This window comes from Symphalangus syndactylus, chromosome 24 (assembly GCF_028878055.3).
Source record: "Symphalangus syndactylus isolate Jambi chromosome 24, NHGRI_mSymSyn1-v2.1_pri, whole genome shotgun sequence".
In the NCBI taxonomy this organism is placed as follows: domain Eukaryota; kingdom Metazoa; phylum Chordata; class Mammalia; order Primates; family Hylobatidae; genus Symphalangus; species Symphalangus syndactylus.
The window spans coordinates 49278943-49299940 of NC_072446.2; positions in this window are offsets into that span (position 1 = coordinate 49278943).

Consider the following 20998-nt stretch of genomic DNA (forward strand, 5'->3'; position numbering starts at 1 on the left):
TCTCTTAGTTGAATGCACAGAAGAGAAAGAAGTTTCACAGAATGCTTCTGTGTAGTTTTTATTTGAAGATATTCCTTTTTCCATTATAGGCCCCTAAGCGTTCTGAGTATCCCCTTGCAGTTTCCACAGAAAGAGAGTTTCAGAACTGCTCAATCAAAAGTAACGTTCAACTCTGTTAGTTGAATGCAGAGAATATAAAGAAGTTTCACAGAATGCTTCTGTGTAGTTTTTATTTGCAGATATCACTTTTTCCACTATTGGCCCCTTCGTGCTCAGAATATCCCCTTGCAGTTTCTACAGGAAGAGTGTTTCAGAACTGCTCTATCAAAATTAAGGTTCAACTCTGTTGGTGGAATGCACAGAACAGAAAGAAGTTTCACAGAAAGCTTCTGTGTAGTTTTCATTTGAAGATATTCCTTTTTCCAATACATGCTCCATAGCACTGTGAATGTCCACTTTCAGTTTATACAGAAAGAGTGTTTCAGAACTGCTCAATCAAAAGTAAGCTTCCCCTCTGTTAGTTGAATGCACAGAACAGAAAGAAGTTTCGCAGAATGCTTCTGGGGAGTTTTTATTTGAAGATTCTCCTTTTTCCACTATGGGCCCCATCGAGCTGCCAATGTCCACATGCACTCTCTACAGAAAGAGTGTTTCAGAACTGCGCAATCAAAAGTAAGCTTCAACTCTGTTAGTTGAATGCACAGAACAGAAAGAAGTTTCGCAGAATGCTTCTGTGTAGTTGTTAATTGAAGATATTCCTTTTTCCACTATAGGCCCCTTAGAGCACGGAATATCCTCTTGCATTTTCTACAGAAAGAATGATTCAGAACTGCTCAATCAAAAGTAAGGTTCAACTCTGTTAGTTGAATTCACAGAACAGAAAGAAGTTTCACAGAATTCTTCTGTGTAGTTTTTAATTGGTTATAGGCCTTTTTCCTCTATAGGCCCGGGAATGCTCCGAATGTCCTCTTGCAGTTTCTCCAGAAAGAGTGTTTCAGAACTGCTCAATCAAAAGAAAGCTTAAACTCTGTTAGTTGAATGCACAGAACAGAAAGTAATTTCAGAGAATGTTTCTGTGTATGTTTTATTTGGAGATATTCCTTTCTCCACTATAGGCCCCGTAGCGCTCTGAAAGTCCACTTGCAGTTTCCACAGAGTGTTTCAGAACTGCTCTATCAAAAGTAAAGTTCAAATCTGTTAGTTGAATGCATAGAAGAGAAAGAATTTTCACAGAATGCTTCTGTGTAGTTTTTATTTGAAGATATTCCTTTCTCCACTATAGGCCCCTTAGCGCTCTGAATGTCCACTTTCAGTTTCCACAAAAAGAGTGTTTAAGAACTGCTCAATCAAAAGAAAGCTTAAACTCTGTTAGTTGTGTGCACAGAACAGAAAGAAGTTTCACAGAATGATTCTGTGTAGTTTTTATTAGAAGATATTACTTTTTCCACTATAGGGCTCTTACGGTTCCAAATGTCCATTTGCACTTTTTAAAGAAAGATTGTTTCAGAACCGCTCAATCAAAAGTAAAGTTCAAATCTGTTAGTTGAATCCACAGAACAGAAAGAAGTTTCACACAATGCTTCTCTGTAGTTTTTATTTGAACATATGCCTTTTTCCCCTATAGGCCCCTTAGAGCACAAAATGTCCTCTTGCGGTTTCTCCAAAAAGAGTGTTTCAGAACTGCTCAATCAAAAGAAAGCTTAAACTCCGTTAGTTGAATGCACAGAACAGAAAGTAATTTCAGAGAATATTTCTGTGTATATTTTATTTGGAGATATTCCTTTCTCCACTATAGGCCCCGTAGCGCTCTGAAAGTCCAATTGCAGTTTCCACAGAAAGAGTGTTTCAGAACTGCTCTATCAAATGTAGAGTTCAAATCTGTTAGTTGAATGCATAGAACAGAAAGAAGTTTCACAGAATGCTTCTGTGTAGTTTTTATTTGAAGATATTCCTTTCTCCACTATAGGCCCCTTAGCGCTCTGAATGTCCACTTTCAGTTTCCACAAAAAGAGTGTTTCAGAACTGCTCAATCAAAAGTAAGCTTCAACTCTGTTAGTTGAATTCACAGAACTGAAAGAAGTTTCACAGAATTCTTCTGGGTAGTTTTCATTTGAAGATATAACTTTTTCCACTATAGGCCCTTTAGCGCTCCGAATGTCCACTTGCAGTTTCAACAGAAAGAGTCTTTCAGAACTGCTCAATCAAAAGTAATCTTCAACTCTCTTAGTTGAATGCACAGAAGAGAAAGAAGTTTCACAGAATGCTTCTGTGTAGTTTTTATTTGAAGATATTCCTTTTTCCATTATAGACCCCTAAGCCTTCTGAATAGCCACTTGCAGTTTCTACAGAGAGAGAGTTTCAGAACTGCTCAATCAAAAGTAACGTTCAACTCTGTTAGTTGAATGCAGAGAACATAAAGAAGTTTCACCGAACGCTTCTGTGTAATTTTTATTTGCAGATATTCCTTTTTCCACTATTGGCCCCTTCGTGCTCAGAATATCCCCTTGCAGTTTCTACAGGAAGAGTGTTTCAGAACTGCTCTATCAAAATTAAGGTTCAACTCTGTTGGTGGAATGCACAGAACAGAAAGAAGTTTCACAGAAAGCTTCTGTGTAGTTTTCATTTGAAGATATTCCTTTTTCCAATACATGCTCCATAGCACTGTGAATGTCCACTTTCAGTTTATACAGAAACAGTGTTTCAGAACTGCTCAATCAAAAGTAAGCTTCCCCTCTGTTAGTTGAATGTACAGAACAGAAAGAAGTTTCGCAGAATGCTTCTGGGTAGTTTTTATTTGAAGATTCTCCTTTTTCCACTATGGGCCCCATCGAGCTGCCAATGTCCACATGCACTCTCTACAGAAAGAGTGTTTCAGAACTGCGCAATCAAAAGTAAGCTTCAACTCTGTTAGTTGAATGCACAGAACAGAAAGAAGTTTCGCAGAATGCTTCTGTGTAGTTGTTAATTGAAGATATACCTTTTTCCACTATAGGCCCCTTAGAGCACGGAATATCCTCTTGCATTTTCTACAGAAAGGATGATTCAGAACTGCTTAATCAAAAGTAAGGTTCAACTCTGTTAGTTGAATGCACAGAACAGAAAGAAGTTTCACAGAATTCTTCTGTGTAGTATTTAATTGGTTATAGGCCTTTTTCCTCTATAGGCCCGGGAATGCTCCGAATGTCCTCTTGCAGTTTCTCCAGAAAGAGTGTTTCAGAACTGCTCAATCAAAAGAAAACTTAAACTCTGTTAGTTGAATGCACAGAACAGAAAGTAATTTCAGAGAATGTTTCTGTGTATGCTTTATTTCGAGATATTCCTTTCTCCACTATAGGCCCCGTAGCGCTCTGAAAGTCCACTTGCAGTTTCCACAGAAAGAGTGTTTCAGAACTGCTCAATCAAAAGTAAGATTCAACTCTGTTAGTTGAATGCACAGAACAGAAAGAAGTTTCACAGAATTCTTCTGGGTAGTTTTCATTTGAAGATATAACTTTTTCCACTATAGGCCCTTTAGCGCTCCGAATGTCCACTTGCAGTTTCAACAGAAAGAGTCTTTCAGAACTGCTCAATCAAAAGTAATCTTCAACTCTCTTAGTTGAATGCACAGAAGAGAAAGAAGTTTCACAGAATGCTTCTGTGTAGTTTTTATTTGAAGATATTCCTTTTTCCATTATAGTCCCCTAAGCGTTCTGAATATCCACTTGCAGTTTCTACAGAAAGAGAGTTTCAGAACTGCTCAATCAAAAGTAACGTTCAACTCTCTTAGTTGAATGCAGAGAACATAAAGAAGTTTCACAGAATGCTTCTGTGTAGCTTTTATTTGCAGATATTCCTTTTTCCACTATTGGCCCCTTCGTGCTCAGAATATCCCCTTGCAGTTTCTACAGGAAGAGTGTTTCAGAACTGCTCTATCACAATTAAGGTTCAACTCTGTTGGTGGAATGCACAGAACAGAAAGAAGTTTCACAGAATGCTTCTGTGTAGTTTTCATTTGAAGATATTCCTTTTTCCAATACATGCTCCATAGCACTGTGAATGTCAACTTTCAGTTTATACAGAAACAGTGTTTCAGAACTGCTCAATCAAATGTAAGCTTCCCCTCTGTTAGTTGAATGCACAGAACAGAAAGAAGTTTCGCAGAATGCTTCCGGGGAGTTTTTATTTGAAGATTCTCCTTTTTCCACTATGGGCCCCATCGAGCTGCCAATGTCCACATGCACTCTCTACAGAAAGAGTGTTTCAGAACTGCGCAATCAAAAGTAAGCTTCAACTCTGTTAGTTGAATGCACAGAACAGAAAGAAGTTTCGCAGAATGCTTCTGTGTAGTTGTTAATGGAAGATATTCCTTTTTCCACTATAGGCCCCTTAGAGCACGGAATATCCTCTTGCATTTTCTACAGAAAGAATGATTCAGAACTGCTCAATCAAAAGTAAGGTTCAACTCTGTTAGTTGAATTCACAGAACAGAAAGAAGTTTCACAGAATTCTTCTGTGTAGTTTTTAATTGGTTATAGGACTTTTTCCTCTATAGGCCCGGGAATGCTCCGAATGTCCTCTTGCAGTTTCTCCAGAAAGAGTGTTTCAGAACTGCTCAATCAAAAGAAAGCTTAAACTCTGTTAGTTGAATGCACAGAAAAGAAAGTAATTTCAGAGAATGTTTCTGTGTATGTTTTATTTGGAGATATTCCTTTCTCCACTATAGGCCCCGTAGCGCTCTGAAAGTCCACTTGCAGTTTCCACAGAGTTTTTCAGAACTGCTCTATCAAAAGTAAAGTTCAAATCTGTTAGTTGAATGCATAGAAGAGAAAGAATTTTCACAGAATGCTTCTGTGTAGTTTTTATTTGAAGATATTCCTTTCTCCACTATAGGCCCCTTAGCGATCTGAATGTCGACTTTCAGTTTCCACAAAAAGAGTGTTTCAGAACTGCTCAATCCAAAGAAAGCTTAAACTCTGTTAGTTGTGTGCACAGAACTGAAAGAAGTTTCGCAGAATGATTCCGTGTAGTTTTTATTAGAAGATATTACTTTTTCCACTATAGGCCTCTTACGGTTCCCAATGTCCATTTGCAGTTTCTAAAGAAAGATTGTTTCAGAACTGCTCAATCAAAAGTAAAGTTCAAATCTGTTAGTTGAATCCACAGAACAGAAAGAAGTTTCACACAATGCTTCTCTGTAGTTTTTATTTGAACATATGCCTTTTTCCCCTATAGACCCCTTATAGCACAAAATGTCCTCTTGCCGTTTCTCCAGAAAGAGTGTTTCAGAACTGCTCAATCAAAAGAAAGCTTAAACTCCGTTAGTTGAATGCACAGAACAGAAAGTAATTTCAGAGAATATTTCTGTGTATGTTTTATTTGGAGATATTCCTTTCTCCACTATAGGCCCCGTAGCGCTCTGAAAGTCCACTTGCAGTTTCCACAGAAAGAGTGTTTCAGAACTGCTCTATCAAAAGTAAAGTTCAAATCTGTTAGTTGAATGCATAGAACAGAAAGAAGTTTCACAGAATGCTTCTGTGTAGTTTTTATTTGAAGATATTCCTTTCTCCACTATAGGCCCCTTAGCGCTCTGAATGTCCACTTGCAGTTTCCACAAAAAGAGTGTTTCAGAACTGCTCAATCAAAAGTAAGCTTCAACTCTGTTAGTTGAATTCACAGAACAGAAAGAAGTTTCACAGAATTCTTCTGGGTAGTTTTCATTTGAAGATATATCTTTTTCCACTATAGGCCCTTTAGCGCTCCGAATGTCCACTTGCAGTTTCAACAGAAAGAGTCTTTCAGAGCTGCTCAATCAAAAGTAATCTTCAACTCTCTTAGTTGAATGCACAGAAGAGAAAGAAGTTTCACAGAATGCTTCTGTGTAGTTTTTATTTGAAGATATTCCTTTTTCCATTATAGGCCCCTAAGCGTTCTGAATATCCACTTGCAGTTTCTACAGAAAGAGAGTTTCAGAAATGCTCAATCAAAAGTAACGTTCAACTCTGTTAGTTGAATGCAGAGAACATAAAGAAGTTTCACAGAATGCTTCTGTGTAGTTTTTATTTGCAGATATTCCTTTTTCCACTATTGGCCCCTTCGTGCACAGAATATCCCCTTGCAGTTTCTACAGGAAGTGTGTTTCAGACCGGCTCTATCAAAACTAAGTTTCAACTCTGTGGGTGGAATGCACAGAACATAAAGAAGTTTCACAGAAAGCTTCTGTGTAGTTTTCATTTGAAGATATTCCTTTTTCCAGTACATGCTCCATAGCACTGTGATTGTCCACTTGCAGTTTACACAGAAAGAGTGTTTCAGAACTGCTCAATCAAAAGTAAGCTTCCTCTCTGTTAGTTGAATGCACAGAACAGAAAGAAGTTTCGCAGAATGATTCTGGGTAGTTTTTATTTGAAGATTCTCCTTTGTCCACTATGGGCCCCATAGAGCTGCCAATGTCCACATGCACTCTCTACAGAAAGAGTGTTTCAGAACTGCGCAATCAAAAGTAAGCTTCAACTCTGTTAGTTGACTGCAAAGAACAGAAAGAAGTTTTGCAGAATGCTTCTGTGTAGTTGTTAATTGAAGATATTACTTTTTCCACTATAGGCCCCTTAGAGCACGGAATATCCTCTTGCATTTTCTACAGAAAGAATGATTCAGAACTGTTCAATCAAAAGTAAGGTTCAACTCTGTTAGTTGAATTCACAGAACAGAAAGAAGTTTCACAGAATTCTTCTGTGTAGTTTTTAATTGGTTATATGCCTTTTTCCTCTATAGGCCCGGGAATGCTCTGAATGTCCTCTTGCAGTTTCTCCAGAAAGAGTGTTTCAGAACTGCTCAATCAAAAGAAAGCTTAAACTCTGTTAGTTGAATGCACAGAAAAGAAAGTAATTTCAGAGAATGTTTCTGTGTATGTTTTATTTGGAGATATTCCTTTCTCCACTATAGGCCCCGTAGCGCTCTGAAAGTCCACTTGCAGTTTCCACAGAAAGAGTGTTTCAGAACTGCTCAATCAAAAGTAATCTTCAACTATCTTAGTTGAATGCACAGAAGAGAAAGAAGTTTCACAGAATGCTTCTGTGTAGTTTTTATTTGAAGATATTCCTTTTTCCATTATAGACCCCTAAGCGTTCTGAATATCCACTTGCAGTTTCTAAAGAGAGAGAGTTTCAGAACTGCTCAATCAAAAGTAACGTTCAACTCCGTTAGTTGAATGCAGAGAACATAAAGGAGTTTCACCGAACGCTTCTGTGTAGTTTTTATTTGCAGATATTACTTTTTCCACTATTGGCCCCTTCGTGCTCAGAATATCCCCTTGTAGTTTCTACAGGAAGAGTGTTTCAGAACTGCTCTATCAAAATTAAGGTTCAACTCTGTTGGTGGAATGCACAGAACGGAAAGAATTTCACAGAAAGCTTCTGTGTAGTTTTCATTTGAAGATATTCCTTTTTCCAATACATGCTCCATAGCACTGTGAATGTCCACTTTCAGTTTATACAGAAAGAGTGTTTCAGAACTGCTCAATCAAAAGTAAGCTTCCCCTCTGTTAGTTGAATGTACAGAACAGAAAGAAGTTTCGCAGAATGCTTCTGGGTAGTTTTTATTTGAAGATTCTCCTTTTTCCACTATGGGCCCCATCGAGCTGCCAATGTCCACATGCACTCTCTACAGAAAGAGTGTTTCAGAACTGCGCAATCAAAAGTAAGCTTCAACTCTGTTAGTTGAATGCACAGAACAGAAAGGAGTTTCGCAGAATGCTTCTGTGTAGTTGTTAATTGAAGATATTCCTTTTTCCACTATAGGCCCCTTAGAGCACGGAATATCCTCTTGCATTTTCTACAGAAAGAATGATTCAGAACTGCTCAATCAAAAGTAAGGTACAACTCTGTTAGTTGAATTCACAGAACAGAAAGAAGTTTCACAGAATTCTTCTGTGTAGTTTTTAATTGGTTATAGGCCTTTTTCCTCTATAGGCCCGGGAATGCTCCGAATGTCCTCTTGCAGTTTCTCCAGAAAGAGTGTTTCAGAACTGCTCAATCAAAAGAAAGCTTAAACTCTGTTAGTTGAATGCACAGAACAGAAAGTAATTTCAGAGAATGTTTCTGTGTATGTTTTATTTGGAGATATTCCTTTCTCCACTATAGGCCCCGTAGCGCTCTGAAAGTCCACTTGCAGTTTCCACAGAGTGTTTCAGAACTGCTCTATCAAAAGTAAAGTTCAAATCTGTTAGTTGAATGCATAGAAGAGAAAGAAGTTTCACAGAATGCTTCTGTTTAGTTTTTATTTGAAGATATTACTTTTAACACTATAGGCCCCTTAGCGCTCTGAATGTCCACTTTCAGTTTCCACAAAAAGAGTGTTTCAGAACTGCTCAATCAAAAGTAAGCTTCAAATCTGTTAGTTGAATGCACAGAACAGAAAGAAGTTTCACAGAATTCTTCTGGGTAGTTTTCATTTGAAGATATAACTTTTTCCACTATAGGCCCTTTAGCGCTCCGAATGTCCACTTGCAGTTTCAACAGAAAGGGTCTTTCAGAACTGCTCAATCAAAAGTAATCTTCAACTATCTTAGTTGAATGCACAGAAGAGAAAGAAGTTTCACAGAATGCTTCTGTGTAGTTTTTATTTGAAGATATTCCTTTTTCCATTATAGGCCCCTAAGCGTTCTGAATATCCACTTGCAGTTTCTACAGAAAGAGAGTTTCAGAACTGCTCAATCAAAAGTAACGTTCAACTCTGTTAGTTGAATGCAGAGAACATAAAGTAGTTTCACAGAATGCTTCTGTGTAGTTTTTATTTGCAGATATTCCTTTTTCGACTATTGGCCCCTTCGTGCTCAGAATATCCCCTTGCAGTTTCTACAGGAAGAGTGTTTCAGACCTGCTCTATCAAAATTAAGGTTCAACACTGTTGGTGGAACGCACAGAACAGAAAGAAGTTTCACAGAAAGCTTCTGTGTAGTTTTCATTTGAAGATATTCCTTTTTCCAATACATGCTCAATAGCACTCTGAATGTCCACTTGCAGTTTATACAGAAAGAGTGTTTCAGAACTGCTCAATCAAAAGTAAGCTTCCTCTCTGTTAGTTGAATGCACAGAACAGAAAGAAGTTTCGCAGAATGATTCTGGGTAGTTTTTATTTGAAGATTCTCCTTTTTCCAATATGGGCCCCATCGATCAGCCAATGTCCGCATACACTCTCTACAGAAAGAGTGTTTCAGAACTGCGCAATCAAAAGTAAGCTTTAACTCTGTTAGTTGAATGCACAGAACAGAAAGAAGTTTCGCAGAATGTTTCTGTGTAGTTGTTAATTGAAGATATTCCTTTTTCCACTATAGGCCGCTTAGAGCACGGAATATCCTCTTGCATTTTCTACAGAAAGAATGAATCAGAACTGCTCAATCAAAAGTAAGGTTCAACTCTGTTAGTTGAATTCACAGAACAGAAAGAAGTTTCACAGAATTCTTCTGTGTAGTTTTTAATTGGTTATAGGCCTTTTTCCTCTATAGGCCCGGGAATGCTCCGAATGTCCTCTTGCAGTTTCTCCAGAAAGAGTGTTTCAGAACTGCTCAATCAAAAGAAAGCTTAAACTCTGTTAGTTGAATGCACAGAACAGAAAGAAATTTCAGAGAATGTTTCTGTGTATGTTTTATTTGGAGATATTCCTTTCTCCACTACAGGCCCCGTAACCCTCTGAAAGTCCACTTGCAGTTTCCACAGAAAGAGTGTTTCAGAACTGCTCTATCAAAAGTAAAGTTCAAATCTGTTAGTTGAATGCATAGAAGAGAAAGAATTTTCACAGAATGCTTCTGTGTAGTTTTTATTTGAAGATATTCCTTTCTCCACTATAGGCCCCTTAGCGCTCTGAATGTCCACTTTCAGTTTCCACAAAAAGAGTGTTTCAGGACTGCTCAATTAAAAGTAAGCTTCAACTCTGTTAGTTGAATGCACAGAACAGAAAGAAGTTTCACAGAATTCTTCTGGGTAGTTTTCATTTGAAGATATAACTTTTTCCACTATAGGCCCTTTAGCGCTCCGAATGTCCACTTGCAGTTTCAACAGAAAGAGTCTTTCAGAACTGCTCAATCAAAAGTAATCTTCAACTCTCTTAGTTGAATGCACAGAAGAGAAAGAAGTTTCGCAGAATGCTTCTGTGTAGTTTTTATTTGAAGATATTCCTTTTTCCATTATAGGCCCCTAAGCGTTCTGAATATCCACTTGCAGTTTCTACAGAAAGAGAGTTTCAGAACTGCTCAATCAAAAGTAAGGTTCAGCTCTGTTAGTTGAATGCAGAGAATATAAAGTAGTTTCACAGAATGCTTCTGTGTAGTTTTTATTTGCAGATATTCCTTTTTCCACTATTGGCCCCTTCGTGCTCAGAATATCCCCTTGCAGTTTCTACAGCAAGAGTGTTTCAGACCTGCTCTATCAAAATTAAGGTTCAACTCTGTTGGTGGAACGCACAGAACAGAAAGAAGTTTCACAGAAAGCTTCTGTGTAGTTTTCATTTGAAGATATTCCTTTTTCCAATACATGCTCCATAGCACTGTGAATGTCCACTTGCATTTTATACAGAAAGAGTGTTTCAGAACTGCTCAATCAAAAGTAAGCTTCCTATCTGTTAGTTGAATGCACAGAACAGAAAGAAGTTTCGCAGAATGCTTCTGGGTAGTTTTTATTTGAAGATTCTCCTTTTTCCACTATGGGCCCCATAGAGCTGCCAATGTCCACATACACTCTCTACAGAAAGAGTGTTTCAGAACTGCGCAATCAAAAGTAAGCTTCAACTCTGTTAGTTGAATGCACAGAACAGAAAGAAGTTTCGCAGAATGCTTCTGTGTAGTTGTTAATGGAAGATATTCCTTTTTCCACTATAGGCCCCTTAGAGCACGGAATATCCTCTTGCATTTTCTACAGAAAGAATGATTCAGAACTGCTCAATCAAAAGTAAGGTTCAACTCTGTTAGTTGAATTCACAGAACAGAAAGAAGTTTCACAGAATTCTTCTGTGTAGTTTTTAATTGGTTATAGGCCTTTTTCCTCTATAGGCCCGGGAATGCTCCGAATATCCTCTTGCAGTTTCTCCAGAAAGAGTGTTTCAGAACTGCTCAATCAAAAGAAAGCTTAAACTCCGTTAGTTGAATGCACAGAACAGAAAGTAATTTCAGAGAATGTTTCTGTGTATGTTTTATTTGGAGATATTCCTTTCTCCACTATAGGCCCCGTAGCGCTCTGAAAGTCCACTTGAAGTTTCCACAGAAAGAGTGTTTCAGAACTGCTCTATCAAAAGTAAAGTTCAAATCTGTTAGTTGAATGCATAGAACAGAAAGAAGTTTCACAGAATGCTTCTGTGTAGTTTTTATTTGAAGATATTCCTTTCTCCACTATAGGCCCCTTAGCGCTCTGAATGTCCACTTTCAGTTTCCACAAAAAGAGTGTTTCAGAACTGCTCAATCAAAAGTGAGCTTCAACTCTGTTAGTTGAATGCACAGAACAGAAAGAAGTTTCACAGAGTTCTTCTCGGTAGTTTTCATTTGAAGATATAACTTTTTCCACTATAGGCCCTTTAGCGCTCCGAATGTCCACTTGCAGTTTCAACAGAAAGAGTCTTTCAGAACTGCTCAATCAAAAGTAATCTTCAACTCTCTTAGTTGAATGCACAGAAGAGAAAGAAGTTTCACCGAATGCTTCTGTGTAGTTTTTATTTGAAGATATTCCTTTTTCCATTATAGGCCCCTAAGCGTTCTGAATATCCACTTGCAGTTTCTACAGAAAGAGAGTTTCAGAACTGCTCAATCAAAAGTAACGTTCAACTCTGTTAGTTGAATGCAGAGAACATAAAGAAGTTTCACAGAATGCTTCTGTGTAGTTTTTATTTGCAGATATTCCTTTTTCCACTATTGGCCCCTTCGTGCTCAGAATATCCCCTTGCAGTTTCTACAGGAAGAGTGTTTCAGACCTGCTCTATAAAAATTACGGTTCAACTCTGTTGGTGGAACGCACAGAACAGAAAGAAGTTTCACAGAAAGCTTCTGTGTAGTTTTCATTTGAAGATATTCCTTTTTCCAATACATGCTCCATAGCACTGTGAATGTCCACATGCAGTTTATACAGAAAGAGTGTTTCAGAACTGCTCAATCAAAAGTAAGCTTCCTCTCTGTTAGTTGAATGCACAGAACAGAAAGAAGTTTCGCAGAATGCTTCTGGGTAGTTTTTATTTGAAGATTCTCCTTTTTCCACTATGGGCCCCATCGAGCTGCCAATGTCCACATGCACTCTCTACAGAAAGAGTGTTTCAGAACTGTGCAATCAAAAGTAAGCTTCAACTCTGTTAGTTGAATGCACAGAACAGAAAGAAGTTTCGCAGAATGCTTCTGTGTAGTTGTTAATTGAAGATATTCCTTTTTCCACTATAGGCCCCTTAGAGCACGGAATATCCTCTTGCATTTTCTACAGAAAGAATGATTCAGAACTGCTCAATCAAAAGTAAGGTTCAACTCTGTTAGTTGAATTCACAGAACAGAAAGAAGTTTCACAGAATTCTTCTGTGTAGTTTTTAATTGGTTATAGGCCTTTTTCCTCTATAGGCCCGGGAATGCTCCGAATGTCCTCTTGCAGTTTCTCCAGAAAGAGTGTTTCAGAACTGCTCAATCAAAAGAAAGCTTAAACTCTGTTAGTTGAATGCACAGAACAGAAAGTAATTTCAGAGAATGTTTCTGTGTATGTTTTATTTGGAGATATTCCTTTCTCCACTATAGGCCCCGTAGCGCTCTGAAAGTCCACTTGCAGTTTCCACAGAGTGTTTCAGAAGTGCTCTATCAAAAGTAAAGTTCAAATCTGTTAGTTGAATGCATAGAAGAGAAAGAATTTTCACAGAATGCTTCTGTGTAATTTTTATTTGAAGATATTCCTTTCTCCACTATAGGCCCCTTAGCGCTCTGAATGTCCACTTTCAGTTTCCACAAAAAGAGTGTTTCAGAACTGCTCAATCAAAAGAAAGCTTAAACTCTGTTAGTTGTGTGCACAGAACAGAAAGAAGTTTCACAGAATGATTCTGTGTAGTTTTTATTAGAAGATATAACTTTTTCCACTATAGGCCTCTTACGGTTCCAAATGTCCATTTGCAGTTTCTAAAGAAAGATTGTTTCAGAACTGCTCAATCAAAAGTAAATTTCAAATCTGTTAGTTGAATCCACAGAACAGAAAGAAGTTTCACACAATGCTTCTCTGCAGTTTTTATTTGAACATATGCCTTTTTCCCCTATAGGCCCCTTAGATCACAAAATGTCCTCTTGCCGTTTCTCCAGAAAGAGTGTTTCAGAACTGCTCAATCAAAAGAAAGCTTAAATTCCGTTAGTTGAATGCACAGAACAGAAAGTAATTTCAGAGAATATTTCTGTGTATGTTTTATTTGGAGATATTCCTTTCTCCACTATAGGCCCCGTAGCGCTCTGAAAGTCCACTTGCAGTTTCCACAGAAAGAGTGTTTCAGAACTGCTCTATCAAAAGTAAAGTTCAAATCTGTTAGTTGAATGCATAGAACAGAAAGAAGTTTCACAGAATGCTTCTGTGTAGTTTTTATTTGAAGATATTCCTTTCTCCACTATAGGCCCCTTAGCACTCTGAATGTCCACTTTCAGTTTCCACAAAAAGAGTGTTTCAGAACTGCTCAATCAAAAGTAAGCTTCAACTCTGTTAGTTGAATTCACAGAACAGAAAGAAGTTTCACAGAATTCTTCTGGGTAGTTTTCATTTGAAGATATAACTTTTTCCACTATAGGCCCTTTAGCGCTCCGAATGTCCACTTGCAGTTTCAACAGAAAGAGTCTTTCAGAACTGCTCAATCAAAAGTAATCTTCAACTCTCTTAGTTGAATGCACAGAAGAGAAAGAAGTTTCACAGAATGCTTCTGTGTAGTTTTTATTTGAAGATATTCCTTTTTCCATTATAGGCCCCTAAGCGTTCTGAATATCCACTTGCAGTTTCTACAGAAAGAGATTTTCAGAACTGCTCAATCAAAAGTAACGTTCAACACTGTTAGTTGAATGCAGAGAACATAAAGAAGTTTCACAGAATGCTTCTGTGTAGTTTTTATTTGCAGATATTCCTTTTTCCACTATTGGCCCCTTCGTGCTCAGAATATCCCCTTGCAGTTTCTACAGGAAGAGTGTTTCAGACCTGCTCTATCAAAATTAAGGTTCAACTCTGTTGGTGGAACGCACAGAACAGAAAGAAGTTTCACAGAAAACTTCTGTGTAGTTTTCATTTGAAGATATTCCTTTTTCCAATACATGCTCCATAGCACTGTGAATGTCCACTTTCAGTTTATACAGAAAGAGTGTTTCAGAACTGCTCAATCAAAAGTAAGCTTCCTCTCTGTTAGTTGAATGCACAGAACAGAAAGAAGTTTCGCAGAATGCTTCTGGGTAGTTTTTATTTGAAGATTCTCCTTTTTCCACTATGGGCCCCATAGAGCTGCCAATGTCCACATGCACTCTCTACAGAAAGAGTGTTTCAGAACTGCGCAATCAAAAGTAAGCTTCAACTCTGTTAGTTGAATGCACAGAACAGAAAGAAGTTTCGCAGAATGCTTCTGTGTAGTTGTTAATTGAAGATATACCTTTTTCCACTATAGGCCCCTTAGAGCACGGAATATCCTCTTGCATTTTCTACAGAAAGGATGATTCAGAACTGCTCAATCAAAAGTAAGGTTCAACTCTGTTAGTTGAATGCACAGAACAGAAAGAAGTTTCACAGAATTCTTCTGTGTAGTTTTTAATTGGTTATAGGCCTTTTTCCTCTATAGGCCCGGGAATGCTCCGAATGTCCTCTTGCAGTTTCTCCAGAAAGAGTGTTTCAGAACTGCTCAATCAAAAGAAAACTTAAACTCTGTTAGTTGAATGCACAGAACAGAAAGTAATTTCAGAGAATGTTTCTGTGTATGCTTTATTTCGAGATATTCCTTTCTCCACTATAGGCCCCGTAGCGCTCTGAAAGTCCACTTGCAGTTTCCACAGAAAGAGTGTTTCAGAACTGCTCAATCAAAAGTAAGATTCAACTCTGTTAGTTGAATGCACAGAACAGAAAGAAGTTTCACAGAATTCTTCTGGGTAGTTTTCATTTGAAGATATAACTTTTTCCACTATAGGCCCTTTAGCGCTCCGAATGTCCACTTGCAGTTTCAACAGAAAGAGTCTTTCAGAACTGCTCAATCAAAAGTAATCTTCAACTCTCTTAGTTGAATGCACAGAAGAGAAAGAAGTTTCACAGAATGCTTCTGTGTAGTTTTTATTTGAAGATATTCCTTTTTCCATTATAGACCCCTAAGCGTTCTGAATATCCACTTGCAGTTTCTACAGAAAGAGAGTTTCAGAACTGCTCAATCAAAAGTAACGTTCAACTCTGTTAGTTGAAAGCAGAGAACATAAAGAAGTTTCACAGAATGCTTCTGTGTAGCTTTTATTTGCAGATATTCCTTTTTCCACTATTGGCCCCTTCGTGCTCAGAATATCCCCTTGCAGTTTCTACAGGAAGAGTGTTTCAGAACTGCTCTATCAAAATTAAGGTTCAACTCTGTTGGTGGAATGCACAGAACAGAAAGAAGTTTCACAGAATGCTTCTGTGTAGTTTTCATTTGAAGATATACCTTTTTCCAGTACATGCTCCATAGCACTGTGAATGTCCACTTTCAGTTTATACAGAAAGAGTGTTTCAGAACTGCTCAATCAAAAGTAAGCTTCCCCTCTGTTAGTTGAATGTACAGAACAGAAAGAAGTATCGCAGAATGCTTCTGGGTAGTTTTTATTTGAAGATTCTCCTTTTTCCACTATGGGCCCAATCGAGCTGCCAATGATCACATGCACTCTCTACAGAAAGAGTGTTTCAGAACTGCGCAATCAAAAGTAAGCTTCAACTCTGTTAGTTGAATGCACAGAACAGAAAGAAGTTTCGCAGAATGCTTCTGTGTAGTTGTTAATTGAAGATATTCCTTTTTCCACTAAAGGCCCTTTAGAGCACGGAATATCCTCTTGCATTTTCTACAGAAAGGATGATTCAGAACTGCTCAATCAAAAGTAAGGTTCAACTCTGTTAGTTGAATTCACAGAACAGAAAGAAGTTTCACAGAATTCTTCTGTGTAGTTTTTAATTGGTTATAGGCCTTTTTCCTCTATAGGCCCGGGAATGCTCTGAATGTCCTCTTGCAGTTTCTCCAGAAAGAGTGTTTCAGAACTGCTCAATGCAAAGAAAGCTTAAACTCTGTTAGTTGAATGCACAGAACAGAAAGTAATTTCAGAGAATGTTTCTGTGTATGCTTTATTTGGAGATATTCGTTTCTCCACTATAGGCCCCGTAGCGCTCTGAAAGTCCACTTGCAGTTTCCACAGAAAGAGTGTTTCAGAACTGCTCAATCAAAAGTAAGCTTCCCCTCTGTTAGTTGAATGCACAGAACAGAAAGAAGTTTCGCAGAATGCTTCTGGGGAGTTTTTATTTGAAGATTCTCCTTTTTCCACTATGGGCCCCATCGAGCTGCCAATGTCCACATGCACTCTCTACAGAAAGAGTGTTTCAGAACTGCGCAATCAAAAGTAAGCTTCAACTCTGTTAGTTGAATGCACAGAACAGAAAGAACTTTCGCAGAATGCTTCTGTGTAGTTGTTAATTGAAGATATTCCTTTTTCCACTATAGGCCCCTTAGAGCACGGAATATCCTCTTGCATTTTCTACAGAAAGAATGATTCAGAACTGCTCAATCAAAAGTAAGGTTCAACTCTGTTAGTTGAATTCACAGAACAGAAAGAAGTTTCACAGAATTCTTCTGTGTAGTTTTTAATTGGTTATAGGACTTTTTCCTCTATAGGCCCGGGAATGCTCCGAATGTCCTCTTGCAGTTTCTCCAGAAAGAGTGTTTCAGAACTGCTCAATCAAAAGAAAGCTTAAACTCTGTTAGTTGAATGCGCAGAAAAGAAAGTAATTTCAGAGAATGTTTCTGTGTATGTTTTATTTGGAGATATTCCTTTCTCCACTATAGGCCCCGTAGCGCTCTGAAAGTCCACTTGCAGTTTCCACAGAGTTTTTCAGAACTGCTCTATCAAAAGTAAAGTTCAAATCTGTTAGTTGAATGCATAGAAGAGAAAGAATTTTCACAGAATGCTTCTGTGTAGTTTTTATTTGAAGATATTCCTTTCTCCACTATAGGCCCCTTAGCGATCTGAATGTCGACTTTCAGTTTCCACAAAAAGAGTGTTTCAGAACTGCTCAATCCAAAGAAAGCTTAAACTCTGTTAGTTGTGTGCACAGAACAGAAAGAAGTTTCACAGAATGATTCCGTGTAGTTTTTATTAGAAGATATTTCTTTTTCCACTATAGGCCTCTTACGGTTATCAATGTCCATTTGCAGTTTCTAAAGAAAGATTGTTTCAGAACTGCTCAATCAAAAGTAAAGTTCAAATCTGTTAGTTGAATCCACAGAACAGAAAGAAGTTTCACACAATGCTTCTCTGTAGTTTTTATTTGAACATATGCCTTTTTCCCCTATAGACCCCTTAGAGCACAAAATGTCCTCTTGCCGTTTCTCCAGAAAGAGTGTTTCAGAACTGCTCAATCAAAAGAAAGCTTAAACTCCGTTAGTTGAATGCACAGAACAGAAAGTAATTTCAGAGAATATTTCTGTGTATGTTTTATTTGGAGATATTCCTTTCTCCACTATAGGCCCAGTAGCGCTCTGAAAGTCCACTTGCAGTTTCCACAGAAAGAGTGTTTCAGAACTGCTCTATCAAAAGTAAAGTTCAAATCTGTTAGTTGAATGCATAGAACAGAAAGAAGTTTCACAGAATGCTTCTGTGTAGTTTTTATTTGAAGATATTCCTTTCTCCACTATAGGCCCCTTAGCGCTCTGAATGTCCACTTTCAGTTTCCACAAAAAGAGTGTTTCAGAACTGCTCAATCAAAAGTAAGCTTCAACTCTGTTAGTTGAATTCACAGAACAGAAAGAAGTTTCACAGAATTCTTCTGGGTAGTTTTCATTTGAAGATATATCTTTTTCCACTATAGGCCCTTTAGCGCTCCGAATGTCCACTTGCAGTTTCAACAGAAAGAGTCTTTCAGAGCTGCTCAATCAAAAGTAATCTTCAACTCTCTTAGTTGAATGCACAGAAGAGAAAGAAGTTTCACAGAATGCTTCTGTGTAGTTTTTATTTGAAGATATTCCTTTTTCCATTATAGGCCCCTAAGCGTTCTGAATATCCACTTGCAGTTTCTACAGAAAGAGAGTTTCAGAAATGCTCAATCAAAAGTAACGTTCAACTCTGTTAGTTGAATGCAGAGAACATAAAGAAGTTTCACAGAATGCTTCTGTGTAGTTTTTATTTGCAGATATTCCTTTTTCCACTATTGGCCCCTTCGTGCACAGAATATCCCCTTGCAGTTTCTACAGGAAGTGTGTTTCAGACCGGCTCTATCAAAACTAAGTTTCAACTCTGTGGGTGGAATGCACAGAACAGAAAGAAGTTTCACAGAAAGCTTCTGTGTAGTTTTCATTTGAAGATATTCCTTTTTCCAGTACATGCTCCATAGCACTGTGATTGTCCACTTGCAGTTTACACAGAAAGAGTGTTTCAGAACTGCTCAATCAAAAGTAAGCTTCCTCTCTGTTAGTTGAATGCACAGAACAGAAAGAAGTTTCGCAGAATGATTCTGGGTAGTTTTTATTTGAAGATTCTCCTTTTTCCACTATGGGCCCCATAGAGCTGCCAATGTCCACATGCACTCTCTACAGAAAGAGTGTTTCAGAACTGCGCAATCAAAAGTAAGCTTCAACTCTGTTAGTTGAATGCAAAGAACAGAAAGAAGTTTTGCAGAATGCTTCTGTGTAGTTGTTAATTGAAGATATTCCTTTTTCCACTATAGGCCCCTTAGAGCACGGAATATCCTCTTGCATTTTCTACAGAAAGAATGATTCAGAACTGCTCAATCAAAAGTAAGGTTCAACTCTGTTAGTTGAATTCACAGAACAGAAAGAAGTTTCACAGAATTCTTCTGTGTAGTTTTTAATTGGTTATATGCCTTTTTCCTCTATAGGCCCGGGAATGCTCCGAATGTCCTCTTGCAGTTTCTCCAGAAAGAGTGTTTCAGAACTGCTCAATCAAAAGAAAGCTTAAACTCTGTTAGTTGAATGCACAGAACAGAAAGTAATTTCAGAGAATGTTTCTGTGTATGTTTTATTTGGAGATATTCCTTTCTCCACTATAGGCCCCGTAGCGCTCTGAAAGTCCACTTGCACTTTCCACAGAAAGAGTGTTTCAGAACTGCTCAATCAAAAGTAATCTTCAACTATCTTAGTTGAATGCACAGAAGAGAAAGAAGTTTCACAGAATGCTTCTGTGTAGTTTTTATTTGAAAATATTCCTTTTTCCATTATAGACCCCTAAGCGTTCTGAATATCCACTTGCAGTTTCTACAGAGAGAGAGTTTCAGAACTTCTCAATCAAAAGTAACGTTCAAATCTGTTAGTTGAATGCAGAGAACATAAAGAAGTTTCACCGAACGCTTCTGTGTAGTTTTTATTTGCAGATATTCCTTTTTCCACTATTGGCCCCTTCGTGCTCAGAATATCCCCTTGCAGTTTCTACAGGAAGAGTGTTTCAGAACTGCTCTATCAAAATTAAGGTTCAACTCTGTTGGTGGAATGCACAGAACGGAAAGAATTTCACAGAAAGCTTCTGTGTAGTTTTCATTTGAAGATATTCCTTTTTCCAATACATGCTCCATAGCACTGTGAATGTCCACTTTCAGTTTATACAGAAAGAGTGTTTCAGAACTGCTCAATCAAAAGTAAGCTTCCCCTCTGTTAGTTGAATGTACAGAACAGAAAGAAGTTTCGCAGAATGCTTCTGGGTAGTTTTTATTTGAAGATTCTCCTTTTTCCACTATGGGCCCCATCGAGCTGCCAATGTCCACATGCACTCTCTACAGAAAGAGTGTTTCAGAACTGCGCAATCAAAAGTAAGCTTCAACTCTGTTAGTTGAATGCACAGAACAGAAAGGAGTTTCGCAGAATGCTTCTGTGTAGTTGTTAATTGAAGATATTCCTTTTTCCACTATAGGCCCCTTAGAGCACGGAATATCCTCTTGCATTTTCTACAGAAAGAATGATTCAGAACTGCTCAATCAAAAGTAAGGTTCAACTCTGTTAGTTGAATTCACAGAACAGAAAGAAGTTTCACAGAATTCTTCTGTGTAGTTTTTAATTGGTTATATGCCTTTTTCCTCTATAGGCCCGGGAATGCTCCGAATGTCCTCTTGCAGTTTCTCCAGAAAGAGTGTTTCAGAACTGCTCAATCAAAAGAAAGCTTAAACTCTGTTAGTTGAATGCACAGAACAGAAAGTAATTTCAGAGAATGTTTCTGTGTATGTTTTATTTGGAGATATTCCTTTCTCCACTATAGGCCCCGTAGCGCTCTGAAAGTCCACTTGCACTTTCCACAGAAAGAGTGTTTCAGAACTGCTCAATCAAAAGTAATCTTCAACTATCTTAGTTGAATGCACAGAAGAGAAAGAAGTTTCACAGAATGCTTCTGTGTAGTTTTTATTTGAAAATATTCCTTTTTCCATTATAGACCCCTAAGCGCTCTGAATATCCACTTGCAGTTTCTACAGAGAGAGAGTTTCAGAACTTCTCAATCAAAAGTAGCGTTCAAATCTGTTAGTTGAATGCAGAGAACATAAAGAAGTTTCACCGAACGCTTCTGTGTAGTTTTTATTTGCAGATATTCCTTTTTCCACTATTGGCCCCTTCGTGCTCAGAATATCCCCTTGCAGTTTCTACAGGAAGAGTGTTTCAGAACTGCTCTATCAAAATTAAGGTTCAACTCTGTTGGTGGAATGCACAGAACGGAAAGAATTTCACAGAAAGCTTCTGTGTAGTTTTCATTTGAAGATATTCCTTTTTCCAATACATGCTCCATAGCACTGTGAATGTCCACTTTCAGTTTATACAGAAAGAGTGTTTCAGAACTGCTCAATCAAAA